Here is a 13,688-nt window from a genome sequence, read left to right as displayed (position 1 = left end):
CGGGATGCAGAATAGGAATAATAAGTCACCAATATTAAAACATGTAATAAAATAAAAGCTACAAGGGAGGTAGATATAATTAAATGAAAAGATGCATAATTATATTAATAAAAGATAATTATGGCCGAGCCACTACATAAAGTTTGACATTTCACTACCTTCAAATTTACATCAGCTGAAGAAAAAAAAAACTGCATACACCATGACAAAGAAAAAAAAAATACATAAGCTAAAAAGAAAAAGAAAGATGATGTAAGTTGAAACCACGTAAGTTGAGAAAGTGGCTGGCCGAAGTACTACTCCGGAGGAGGCAAATCGCTCGGTGGAGGCTGAGACTAGCAAGAGTCAACGCGGTAGAATCTGTCCCAAAAGTCCAGGCACTGCTCTACAGATACGACTCTACTCTCCAGAGATGAGAAGCCCCGATCCATCCATGTCGTCATATCAGTAAGCTGGGTACTGAGACCCTGGAATTGTGACATCACCTGTGACCACTCAAATGGCTCTAGCACATGCGAGCTAGTGGCACCTATCGCCTCATATGCGGGCAAATCAGTAAACTGTGTGCCTATCCCCTCAAAGTCTTCCGCTCATCCCCTGGATGTCTCCGTCCTCTCCATGCTCCTCACCCTGGATCTTCATCTGCTCATCCTCCTGAAGATCATCACCTGGCTCCCCTGGTACCTTCATCTTCAAGATCAAGGTCTTGTTGATGGGCCTAGACCTATCTCTCTCCATGTGCTCACCATCTAGAGGAACCTCGAAGTACTGGAAAACCAAAGTAAAGAACTTCCCATATGGAAGGTTCCCATCAGAAGGGTTCTGGGCATGATACAACATGGCCTGGAGTAATAAGTATGGGAGGTTTATAACTAGACCCCCTTGCCCGCTCCTAGTAGGCAGTCGGTAATGTAGGCTCTCAGCATAGAAATGCTACCTCTGTTCCCGCCCTTCGGGAAGATGTTGTAGGACACACACCTACTAATGATGCGAGCACTAGGCTTGTAGGAAGCCTCAGATCTGGGTGTGCTCTCAAAACCAGTCAGTGCTTTGAAGACCTTCCTCCTGGTCTCCAAAGAGAACATGTCAGAAATCTCAACCCTGGGCTTGTAATAACATCTCACCCCAGTGTTGGGCAGCCCGAGGATCCCTGCTAATGTGGCGGTGGTCAGCCTAATATCCACCCCCTTCACTCTACTCTCTAATCCAAACTCCTGTGCCCCAGATGGCACCAAGTTGCAGTAACAGTATCGAACCAAGTTGGGATAACAAGGTTCTATAGGTGTCAACATAGAAGCCTAAGCCAAAGTGTTGAAAGTTATGCTATTTTTATCACACAAAGGTCAACCTGTCAAAACAGTAGGATCCGATTTTGACAGCAACTTGAGCTAAATTTTTAACTAACTTAGAGGCATAACTAGGTAATGGTGTCTTCTAACAAAATGAAGCCCTATGAGTCTAGTTTCTAAAAAAATTAGAATCAACACAAATGAAGTTTGGGTGGTGGAGTTATATCATTTTAACTAAGAGAAGGTCAATCTGTAAATTAGCAGAATTTGTCATTTATGTTGGGATTTAAGATGTATGTATGGAATTGGGTTCTCATCATCAAATCAATCATGCAAATTGATGTTTGGGTCTTAAAATATTTTATCTGAAACATTTGAGGTGATGAGGGTCATCATTAGTTTAGCCTAGAACTACGATTTAAGTTCAAGGGTCCTAGAATCAAGGTATGGCACCTTCCTTAGCCTGTACATTTTGTGATGAGTTGTACAGTCACAAGGAGTTTGTGTTTGCCTTCTTAATGGTGTGTAGGTCCTCACCAATGGGCTACCTCGTCAAATTCAACCTCGGGTCCATTGTACCACAGTAAACTGGTAGCCTTGACCTTGGATTCTGGGCTTTCAACAAAAATTTTAATTAGCCCCTATTTTTGGGCAGGGGTTTTACAAGTGCCTTGGGCTCATTTAGAACTCTTGGCTACTGTTCAAATCGTGGGGGAAGGGAGAGGAAAGAAAAGAGAGAAAAGAGAAGGAGAAGAAGAGGAAGGAAGGAAAGGAGAAGAAGGAGGTGCAACCCTATACCCAAGGCCCTGGATTCGTGCCTCCTCAGACCTGTTCAAATATAGAATCTGGACCTACACCCTGCTGTGATGTTGTTCTCCATTTTCCTCTTTGAATCCTTGTGATTTTGTTGGACTTCTGGCCATTGCCAGCTCAGAACAGTTGGGGGCTGCCATGGACTATCCCAGATCTGCCATGCTAGCATGAAGCATGGAAGATTTGTGGGATTTACAGACCTATGCAGCACCGGGAACCGAAACCAAAACTGTGCCTGGCTGCACTGCTATGTTCCATTGAGAACTGGACTGGTTGGAGTTCTGATTGTATGCCCTGGCTGCATGAGACCTAACCCTAGGTGGTAGCAACCTTGGATCACTGTTTTACACGTAAATCCAGCTATGTATGCAGCAAAAACCAATATTTGCAACTGAAGATACCCTGGGTTACTATTCACTGGGCTGTCTGGGCAGTTCCTGGCAGCCAAGTGGTGGGCCCAATTGAAAATCTACAAGGACCAATGCAAAGCATGCCCCTAGGGGTCCAAGATGACCTAACATACATGGGGAGAGGATCCATGCACTGCCCATAGCTCAAAACCTTGGAATCTCAGCCTGATTCTGGTTTTGCAATCTCTGGGCGATGCAGACATCACCCAGAGACATCGCCCAGTGAATGGAACTTCACTGCAATCTCTGGGCGATGCAGACTTCACCCATAAGACATTAAACTATGTGAGAAGGTGGTAAATGACCTAAATGCCCCTCCCCACATCTGTCCACATGTATGAATACTTTGGGTACCGAAGTGGGCCCAATAGACTTGGAAACCCTGCCTGCGATGGCCCTGCAGCACTATCAAGTTGGGGACAGTACTGTGAAGCTAATATGACCTAGGGACATGTACCAATGTGACAAATGACCATTCTGCCCCTAGACCACCATCTCTGGATGATGCACCCGGACATAAGCCTAAGGCCCAGTGCAAGGTCCAGAGAATTCCAAGTGATGACCAACTATTCACTGAGTCAACCCAGTGAGCTTAGATCAACCCTAGGACATCCAAAAATAGTTTGGAATATTAAAAGACAAATTTTTGATTTAAATCTAGGATTTGATCCCGCGTTCGAGGACTACAGCCAGACTGCAGTCGAAACTGATTTTGCAGCTGAATTCTTAGAACCAGACCCAGGTGAGTGAAATATTATCGTGTATGTATGTGTAACAGTATTAATGCCGGCAATTAAATTCTTTAATTATAATGGTTGTGTTATTTAATTCAGTTCAATTACTCAAAACTATTACACATTGTATGTCTGTTGATCAACTCTGTGATTATATCATGATGACTGTGAATGTTAGACTAGATGCCGTAGTCAGCTTGGAAACGAGGTCGGTGGTAGCCCGTAGTATGGGATACGGTTGACACCGCCCGACTCGTACGATGCCATATAGGCATGGGGTTAGAGTTTAATCATCCATGCTAAGCACCCTTGCCAACAGGGGTTAAGGTGTTGGATGACTGTGAGGACTACCTCGAGCGTTTACACAGGGAAGCCTCAGCACAGCTGGGATGCCCCAGGGAAAATATGCCGGGAAGCCCCAATAGGTGAATCTTGGCTCTATGCCACACATAAAGTTTATCAACAAATTACATGTTGGGAAGCACCGGAAGGTGAGATTATATTGAGTTGGTTACCTCACTAGTTCAATCCAGAAGGCTGGTTGGGCTATCCTGGGTAGGGAGCTGCTGGGAGTCGGCTGGTTCTCTCTGACAACTCAATGGGTGTATCGTGGGAAGGGGCAACCAAGCCCATACTAGGGATACATGTATTGGGGATTGTAGTAGCACTCACCTGACTTAGCTGTATTGTTAGGTGGCTAATTGAATAATCTGGACTTGCATATCATGTAGGAACAAGTGGATTGTGGTTGCATATGCATGCATGATGATATGTTTTGCTCATGAGCTCAGTGGGGCTCACACTCTGTTATATATGTTTTTCTCTTAGATGATTGTGCAGATAGATGCCACTGTGGCATGGAGACTCGTTACGAGGAGGAGAGCCCTTGTGATTATGATGCTATTGGTATGGACTCTGAAGGAGGTCGTACTGATGATGCATATGTTCTCTGTGGCCATTGATGAAGACCAGTGAGGGACGCACTTGATGCTTTTTGTCTTGGGGACTCCTTTTTGTTTTTGACAGGAGTTTATCCCCGTTTCTGCTTTTGGTTTAGTTTTAGTCTTTTCTTTCTTTTTGGGGTTGAGTTATCTTACCCTGTATATATAGATATGTATGTATTTCCTTTTTTGCTTTTGTACTTGTTAGCGTTACTTTTCAATTGTGGGTTGTAATGGGAGAACGTATCAGAACTTACATATGTATATATATATCACAAACATTACCATACCGCTATGCTTTCTTTCTTTATTACAATTGTAGATTATCTGCAGCACTCTGATCTTACTTGTAGTAATGTTACGAATGTGAGACCATGAATGTATTAACTGCTTCTAGATCCGTGGGATTTGGCGGATTGCCGTTACGCAATTCGGGTAACCTACCTAATCCTCCCAGGGGGTGGTTTGGGGTGTGACATGAGAGGTGTGGATGAGATGTTGAGGGTCGAGACCTTCGTATCGATACGTATTTTGACATATGTTCAGTTAAGGTCCGATCTAGATCGGGCGGATCATTTGTGGTTATTAGGGGGAATTTCTAAACTTTTTTGGGTTTGGGATTTTCTAAAAAGTGTCCTTATCTCTTATTAGATGTGTAGATGCGATGTTGAGGGTCGTGACCTTCGAATCGATACCTATTTCAACATATGTTCATTTTTGGTCTGAACCAGACCAGATGGATCGTTTGGGGTTATTTGGGGACATTTCTGTACTTTTATGGGTTTGGAATTTTCTACAATCTTCATATCTCTTATTAGACGTGTGGATGCGATGTTGATGGTCGTGACCTTCGAATCAATACCTATTTTGACATATGTTCATTTTCGCTCCAAACCAGACCGGGTGGGTCGTTTGTGGTTATTTGGGGGCATTTTCATACTTTTTTGGCTTTTGGATTTTTTGAAAAGTGTCCTTATCTCTTGTTAGATTTATGGATGCGATGTTGAGGGTCGTGACCTTCGAATCGATACCTATTTCGATATATGTTCATTTTCGGTTCAACCATACCGGGTGGGTCATTTGGGTTATTTGGGGGCATTTCTATACTTTTTTGGGTTTGGGATTTTCTAAAAAGTGTCCTTATGTCTTATTAGATGAGTGGATCCGATGTTGAGGGTCATGACCATCGAATCGATACCTATTTTGATATATGTTTAGTTTCGATCCAAACCAGACTGAGTGGGTCATTTAGGGTTATTGGGGGGCATTTTTTATACTTTTTTGGGTTCGGGCTTTTCTATAGGTTGAAGACCATTGAAGCGTGCATGTGATGTTTTGTCTGGGGACTCCTTTTGGGTTTTCTGGAGTTATCCCCATTCTGACTTGGTTATTGTAGTTTTCTTTTCTTTTCCTTTTTGGGGCTGAGAATGCTCGCCCTGTATAGATTTTTGTATGTAGTACTATCCTTATTAGCTTTTATTTCTTTATTGTGGGTTGTGCGTGCCCGGGAGGTGTATCAAACAAGACTTTATATGTATATATTATCACCATTTCCCGTATCGCTATGCTTCCTTTTTACTTTTAAATTGTAGACGTCTTGCATCACTCTGATCTTACTTATGGTTAAGATGTGGATATGGTTCCATGATCGTAAGCACTGCTTCTAGATCCGTGGGATTTGGCGGATTGCCGTTATGTAATTTTGGTCACCTACCCAATCCTCCTAGGGTTGGTTTGGGGTGTGACACCAGTGACCCCAAATGAGTACCAACCAAACACCGGGTCAACCCAGTAAGTTTAGGTTAGCCCTAGGACTACCAGTGATAGACTGAAAACTTAATAAGACATTGTCTGATTTATATTTAGGACTTGATCCCGCGCTCGAGGAAAACAATCAGACTACTGTTGGAACTGAGTTTGCTAGCGAGTATCTAGAACCCAACTCAGGTGAGTAAATAAATTCTATTATGTGTACATGTGTAATTATAATACTATGCAGGCCAATAAAATTTGAATCATATATGTTGTGTTATTTATTTCTGTTCAAACTACTCAAATCACTACATAATGACTGTCTGTTGATCAACACTGTGAATTTTTATATGATGATTGTGATTGTTAGACTAGATGCCGTAGTCGGCTTGGAAGTGAGGCCTATGGTAGCCCGTAGAATGGGATGCGATTGACACCACCCGACTCATACGATGCCATATAGACATGGGGCTAGAGTTTCATCACCCGTGCTACGTACCCTTGTTTAGGTGTTGGATGCCTGTGAGGGTGACCATATGTGAATGAGAAAAGAAATGAAAATAAATGAAAGAACACCAGAATGGTGAATGAAAAGAAATGAATGAACACTGGAATGGTGATATTGAGCTATATGCCGGGCTATAAGCCAGAAAAGAAAAGAAAAGAGAAAAGAAATGGATTGCCCTACAGGTTAATCATGAGGGCTGGTTGGGCTGACCGACTGATGCGGGAGCTGACTGGTCCTCTCCAACAACTCAATGGGTGTATCGTGGGAAGGGGTTAGAAGCCTGCACCAGGGATACATGTATTGGGGATTGTAGTAGCATTGACCTGACTTAGTTGTATTGTTAGGTGGCTAATAATAAATAAACTGGACTTGCACATCATGTAGGATCATTTGAATTGTGTATTGTGATTACATGTGCATGCATAATTGATGTTATTTACTCATGATCTCGGTGGGGCTCACACTCTGTTATACATTGTTTTTCTTAGATGATTTTGCAGGTAGATGCCAATGTGGCCTGGAGGGTTATCTCGAGGAGGAGAGTCCTGGTTGTTACGATGATGTTGGTGTGGACCTCGACGGCGGTCATACCGATCCTGCGTACTTTCTCGGTGGTTATTGATGAAGACCGTTGAGAAGTGCTTCTGATGCTTTTTGTTTTGGGGACCCCTTTTTGCTTTTGTTAGGAGTCTATCCCTGTTTTGACTGTGGTCCTGTTGTAGTTTTTACTTTCTTTTTTTTGGGGTTGAATATGCTCACCCTGTATATATGTATGTTTGTAGTTCTGTACTTATCAGTTTGGCTTCTTTGTTTGTGGGTGGAGGGAAATGTACAAACTATCTTATGTATATATTATCACCATTTCCCCGTATCGCTATACTTCCTTTTAATATTGAATTGTAGTTTATTTCTGCTGCACTTGATCTTGCCTATGGAAAAGTGATGGTTGTGGTTCCATGATCGTAAGCACAGCTTCTAGATCTGTGGGATTTGGCGGATTGCCGTTATGCAATTCGGGTCACCTACCCAATCCTCCTAGGGGTGGTTTGGGGTGTGACAACTTGGCTGCCAGAGCCTGCCCAGATAGCCTAGTGAATAGTAACCCATGATTTCTCCAATTTCAAAACTTGGTTTTGGCTACATGCAAGGCTGGATTCAAGTGTAAAATGGTAATCCAAGGCCATTGCTACCTAGGGTTAGGTTCCTTGCAGCTAGGACAAGAATTCATGGCTCCAAACAGCCAGCTATCAGTGTAACTGGACAGTATAGCCATCCACAGCCAGGTTTCGGCTCCAGATCTGTAAAACAGTTATGAAAATCATCTTTAAACACTCAGATCTTCCATGCATCATGTTTGCATGGCAGTTCCCAGTTGTTCTGGGCTGCCAATGGTAAGAAACCTATCTAAACAGCAGAGATCCATTAAGATACATAGAGGATAGCAGCATAGTAGTATGAGGAGTATGATTTTATACCTTGTAGTAGGTCTGGTCGCAGATCTAAGCCAAGGTGAGGTCTCCTCCTCCCTTCCTTCTTCTCTTTTCTTCTTCCCCTTCCTCTCTTTCCTCTCTTTTCTTTCTTCTCCCTTCCCCTACGATTTGAATAGTACCAAGAACTCTAAATGAGCCTAAGGTACCCCTATTTGACTGCTAAGGTCCATTTCCAGAATGCATTTTTGACTGCAGTCACAGCCATTCTGGGCACTCTGGTGGGGTCCACAGTGGTCTCTGGGTGATGTTTGCATCGCCCAGAGAATTTAGCAAGGCTGAAACTCTATGGGCTTGCACAGGGGTTGGACCCAGGGTCAGGGCCTTGTACCCACATGTTACTTAGGGTCTTTTACACACATTTCTAGGGGTGGGTCCCGCAGTTGTGAGGAGGAGAGAGAATACTTGGAGTCCAGGCAATACATTATGCTATGAGCTATGCAGTTGTAGGGGTCAGCTGTCCATCTTCTGATAGGTATGTAGGAGGGCATGCACAGGGTTTCTTCATCAATTTCAATCACTGGAGTGATACGCCATAGTGTGCTTGGATGCCATGTCTGGGATTCCCGTCCTTTAGTCAAGATTCCAGTCAGTCAGGGGCAGGGTTTGACATTTCTCCCCACCTTACAAAAATTTCGTCCTTGAAATTTGCTTACCTTGTAATTCAAAGAGTTGGGGATACTTTTCTTTCATTTCTTCCTCACGTTCCCATGAAGCTTCTTCTATGGGATTCGACCCCCATCAAACTTTTACAAGGGCGACTGTGCGGTTACGGAGATTGTGCTCCTTTCTGTCCAATATCTCCGTAGGTTATTCTTTGTAAGTCATATCCACGTCCAACTGTTCAGGTTCAGTTGATAATACATGTGTCGGGTTGTTGATGTACTTTCTTAGCATCGACACATGGAAAACATTATGGATGCCCAACAAAGATGGTGGTAATGCCAGTCGGTATGCTATGGGTCCCACCTTATTGAGAATTTCATAAGGACCGATGAATCTTGGTCTCAGCTTGCCCATCTTGTTGAAACGTAGCAATCCATTTGTTAGAGATACTCAGAGGAACACTTTTTCCCTGACTTCAAATTCAATGTCTTTCCTTCTATTATCCGCATAACTGTTTTGTCTTGACTGGGCTGCCTTGATTTTCTCTCTTATGACGTCCACCTTGTCACAGGTTGCTTGTATCATCTCTGGCTTGAGATATTTTTGTTCGCCAACTTCATCCCAATATAGCGGAGTTTGGCATTTCCGACCATAGAGAGCTTCGAATGGTGCCATGCCAATGGTGGGGTGATAACTATTATTGTATGCAAATTCCACCAAGGGTATGTGAGCATCCCAACTATTGTTCATTTTCAAAACACAGGCTTAGAGCATATCCTCCAGAGTCTGGATAGTTCTTTCTAACTGTCCATCCATCTGCGGATGGAAAGCTGTACTAAGATTCAGTTGAGACCCCAATGCCTTTTGTAAACTCCTCCAAAACCTTGAGGTAAATCGAGGATCTCTGTCAGACATAATATTGATAGGTACGCCGTGTAAGCGGACTATATTTTCTATATATAATTGGGTAAGCTTCTCCATTGAATAACTTATCTTGACTGGTATGAAGTGAGCTGCCTTTGTCAGTCCGTCTACAATCACCCAAATCGCATTCATGCCCTTCCTGGTGTTGGGCAGATTTGTCACGAAATCCATAGTGATCCTTTCCCACTTCCATTTAGGTATAGGAAGTGGCTGCAATAATCCATACGGTCAGTGTCTCTCTGCTTTTATCTGTTGATAGGCGAGGCACTTGGACACGTATATTACTATGGTCTCTTTCATTCCCATCCACCAATAATACTTCTTCAAGTCCTTGTACATCTTCGTACTTCCAGAGTGAATTGTATAGGGTGAGTTTTGTGCCTCATTAAGGATTTGGTCTTGGACGTCATAATCATCAGGCACGCACAATCTGTCTCAAAACTTCAGTGCACCATCATGAGCCAATGAAAAATCTAGGTCCTTATGGACTCCTTGTTGTACTTCCCAAATAATCTTGGCCAGCTCGGGGTCTAATGATTGTTTCGCAATTACCTCTTCTCGTATCAATGGCTGCAAATCCATAGCTGCTAGCTGGATAGCCGTCCCTTTGATCACGAGTTCTAGATCAAGCTTCCGAGCTTCCTCATATAACTGTTCGCTCACAACCAAGGAAGCAAGAGATGCAGTCTGAGATTTTCTACTTAACGCATCAGCAAGAACGTTGGCTTTAACAGGGTGGTATTGGATTTCACAGTCATAATCCTTCACCAGTTCTAACCACCGCCTCTGTCTCATATTCATCTCCTTTTGGGTGAAGAAATACTTCAGACTTTTGTGATCGCTGAAGATTTCACTCTTTTCACCGTATAGGTAATGCCGCCATATCTTTAACACGAAAACTATCGCTGCCAATTCTAAGTCATGAGTGGGGTAGTTCTTTTTGTGTTCCTTCAATTGTCTGGAGGCATAGGCGACTACTTTACCTTTTTGCATTAGGACGCCACTCAATCCTATCCTGGATGCGTCAGTATATAGCACCATTCCTCCTGTGCCGTCCGGAATGGTCAAGACTGGAGTTGTTACCAATCTGTTTCTCAATTCCTGAAAACTTTTCTCGCATGCCTCATTCCATTCAAATTTGGCTCCCTTCTTTGTAAGCTTTGTCATGGGTGCTGAGATGCGTGAGAAATTTTCAATAAACCGACAGTAATATCTGGCCAATCCTAAGAAACTTTGGATCTTAGTGGCACTCTTCGGAGTCTTCCACTCGAGAACCGCTTTCACCTTTCCTGGGTCTACTTTAATGCCGTCCTTGGTGACGATGTGTCCCAGGAATCCGATCTGGTGTAGCCAAAATTCACACGTGCTGAACTTGGCATAAAGTCGGTGTTCTTGTAATCGTTGCAACACAAAGGTAAGGTGTCGAGCGTGTTCTTCTTCACTCTTAGAGTACACCAAAATGTCATCAATAAACACAATGACGAACTTATCCAACACGTCATGGAACACTCTATTCATCATATCCATGAACGCTACCGGGGCTTTAGTTAACCTGAATGACAAAACCAAGAATTCATAATGTCTATATCGAGTTCTGAATGCCATTTTGTGAAAATCACCGCTCTTGATCTTCAATTGATGGTATCCGGACCTAAGATCAATTTTGGAGAAAATTCTTGCTCCTTGTAGCTGATCAAATAGGTCATCGATGCGCGGCAACGGATATCAATTATTGATGGTCAGCTTATTTAACTCACGGTAGTCGATACACAGCCGCATACTACCATCCTTCTTTTTCACGAATAGCACGGGTGTTCCCCAGGGCGATACGTTGGGTCATATAAATCCCTTCATCACCAGGTCTTGAAGTTGGACCTGCAACTCCTTCAGTTTGATTGGCGCCATCCGATATGGTGTCTTAGATACTGGTGCTGCACTAGGAACTAGATCAATCTCAAACTCTATGTCGCGGTCAGGTGGTAGCTGTGTAAGATCTTCTGGAAAGACATCAGGAAATTCTCTGACGACGTCAAGTTCCTCCAAGGGCTTTACCTTCGCCTCGGTATCTATCACTATGGCCAGAAAACCTTGACATCCTTCATCCAGCAACTTCCAAGCCTGGAGGGCGGATAGAGTTATCCTTTTGGGTTTCCTCATTGGCTCAGTTTGATAGGTGAGAACTGACCCATTCTCCAACTTAAACACTATCTTCTTCTCCGTACACATGACGTTTGCACCGTAGGCGAACAACCAATCCATGCCTAGTATCACGTCAAAGTCCTTCATATCAAACTTTATCAACCGTGCAGCTAGATTCTTCCCACAAATCTCAATCTGGCAGGGGTTGTATACTTCTTTCAAACTCACGACACTACCCGTCGGTGTGCTGACTACTAACTCATGCCCGATGTCTCCCAGTTGATCTTTCATCCTACTTGCAAAAGTGGTGGAAACGAAAGAGTGGGATGCGCCCGAGTCAAATAATACTCGTGCAGGTATGGTTGAGACACTCAGGGTACCTAGGGTTTTTGCATAATTTAGGTTACATGAAGTAATCCAGTTATTTCCTATAATTCAGTAGTGTTTAGCAACTTACCTGTCAATACATCGGGGTTTGCCTCAGCTTCCTCATTCGTCATTGCGAACACTTTTCCTCGCTTCCGATTGTCCCGTGGTTGAAAAGGTCTAGTGTAGGGCTGATTCCATGATTTGTTGCTATACCCACGGGATCTGCATTCTTTAGCCATGTGCCCTTCCTTATTGCACACATTGCACACATTGCACTTATAGGGTGGAACAACAGGTGTTGAGGCTTGGCTCACTTGACTTGTAGCTGGTCGGGCTGGTGAAGCTACTGTTGTCGCTTGACATGTGGCCAGTTGAGCAGGTCGATTGAAAGTGGGGCAGAAAGGGTTCTGACCAACATTCGGCCTACGATACGGAGTCGGATTAGGGCTTGAACTTGTTCCTCGATAAGCTTTATTTGGCCACCCAAAAGTTTGAAAGTTATTTGGCCTTTTGTTCAACCCAGGCGAAGTTGTAGCCTTCTCTTTCTCTTTAAACCTATCTTCCATCATCTTCGCCTTGTCGACCATTTGAGCATAGTCCCTGATGTCCATAATTGACAGTACTGATCCAATCTCAGTTTTGAGTCCTTTCTCAAATTTCTTTGCCTTACTAACTTCCCCTTTCAGGTGCTCTGGAGAAAAATGGAATAGGTCTTCAAACCGCTGTTGGTAATCCAACACTGTCTTGGTCCCTTACACCAGTGCAGTGAACTCAGCTTCTTTATTGTCCCTGAAACTCTCTGGGAAGTAGTTCTTGAAGAAAACTTCTTTAAATTATTCCCACGTGGGATTCGAGTGAGTGGCTTCCAAGTTGGGCTTAGTAGCCTTCCACCAAGCTTCAACCTCATTCTGTAATTGATAACCCGCACATATCAGCTTATGTGCATCCGTGCACTTAAGTACTTCAAATGCCTTCTCTAGGGCACTAATCCACCATTCCGGCTGCATTGCCTCGGAAGTTATCTTGGAAAATGCAGGCGGTTAGAGTTTCTTGAATCTCTCCATAACCTTGGCGGTTAAGTTTTCCGTTAAGTGTTGAGGCACAGGTGGTGGAAATAGTATGGGCCGGTTAGGTGGTGGTGGTGGTGCCGCACGATCATGCATCATGGTTGTAAACTGCAGACATTTGACTTAGCAATTCTTGTTGTTGTTGCGTGGTCCACATCATAGTGGTCATGAATGCAGTTAGATAGCCGATTGCCACATTCGGCTGAGGTGCTGCAGCAGTGGCTTGTGCAGCCGCTGGTGCCTCTGACAAAGTAGCCAATGCCTCAGAACTTTGAGCCTCAGTCCCATTTGGCAATTCAACCTCCGGTATAACATGAGGTTGTTTTCCTTTATGACCACCTCGTGAACTTCTTCTTGTGTTGACCATTATTGCTTCTTTGAGAAGAGGAGCATGTTCAATATTTAAATATTGTTCATCGGGATCAACAATTAATCCCTAGTTAGTACATGTACAAACCTAGTGCATAGTTCCAGTGATTTTCATAAGTCGCACCAGTAAGTTATGTTGTTAGATATATCTTCTTTGTTTGTTATGAGGTGTTTCTTTCATTTATTGTGTTCTGTTTCTTAAACATTTTATGTAATGATAAGCTATGCATGACACTATATGAGAGACTTCAAATTTTTAAGTAAAAGTCTTTTAATTATT

The sequence above is a fragment of the Telopea speciosissima genome, chromosome 8 (genome assembly GCF_018873765.1).
Source record: "Telopea speciosissima isolate NSW1024214 ecotype Mountain lineage chromosome 8, Tspe_v1, whole genome shotgun sequence".
NCBI lineage: Eukaryota > Viridiplantae > Streptophyta > Magnoliopsida > Proteales > Proteaceae > Telopea > Telopea speciosissima.
The sequence above is the reverse complement of the archived record's forward strand: the minus strand, read 5'-3'. Positions refer to the sequence as shown.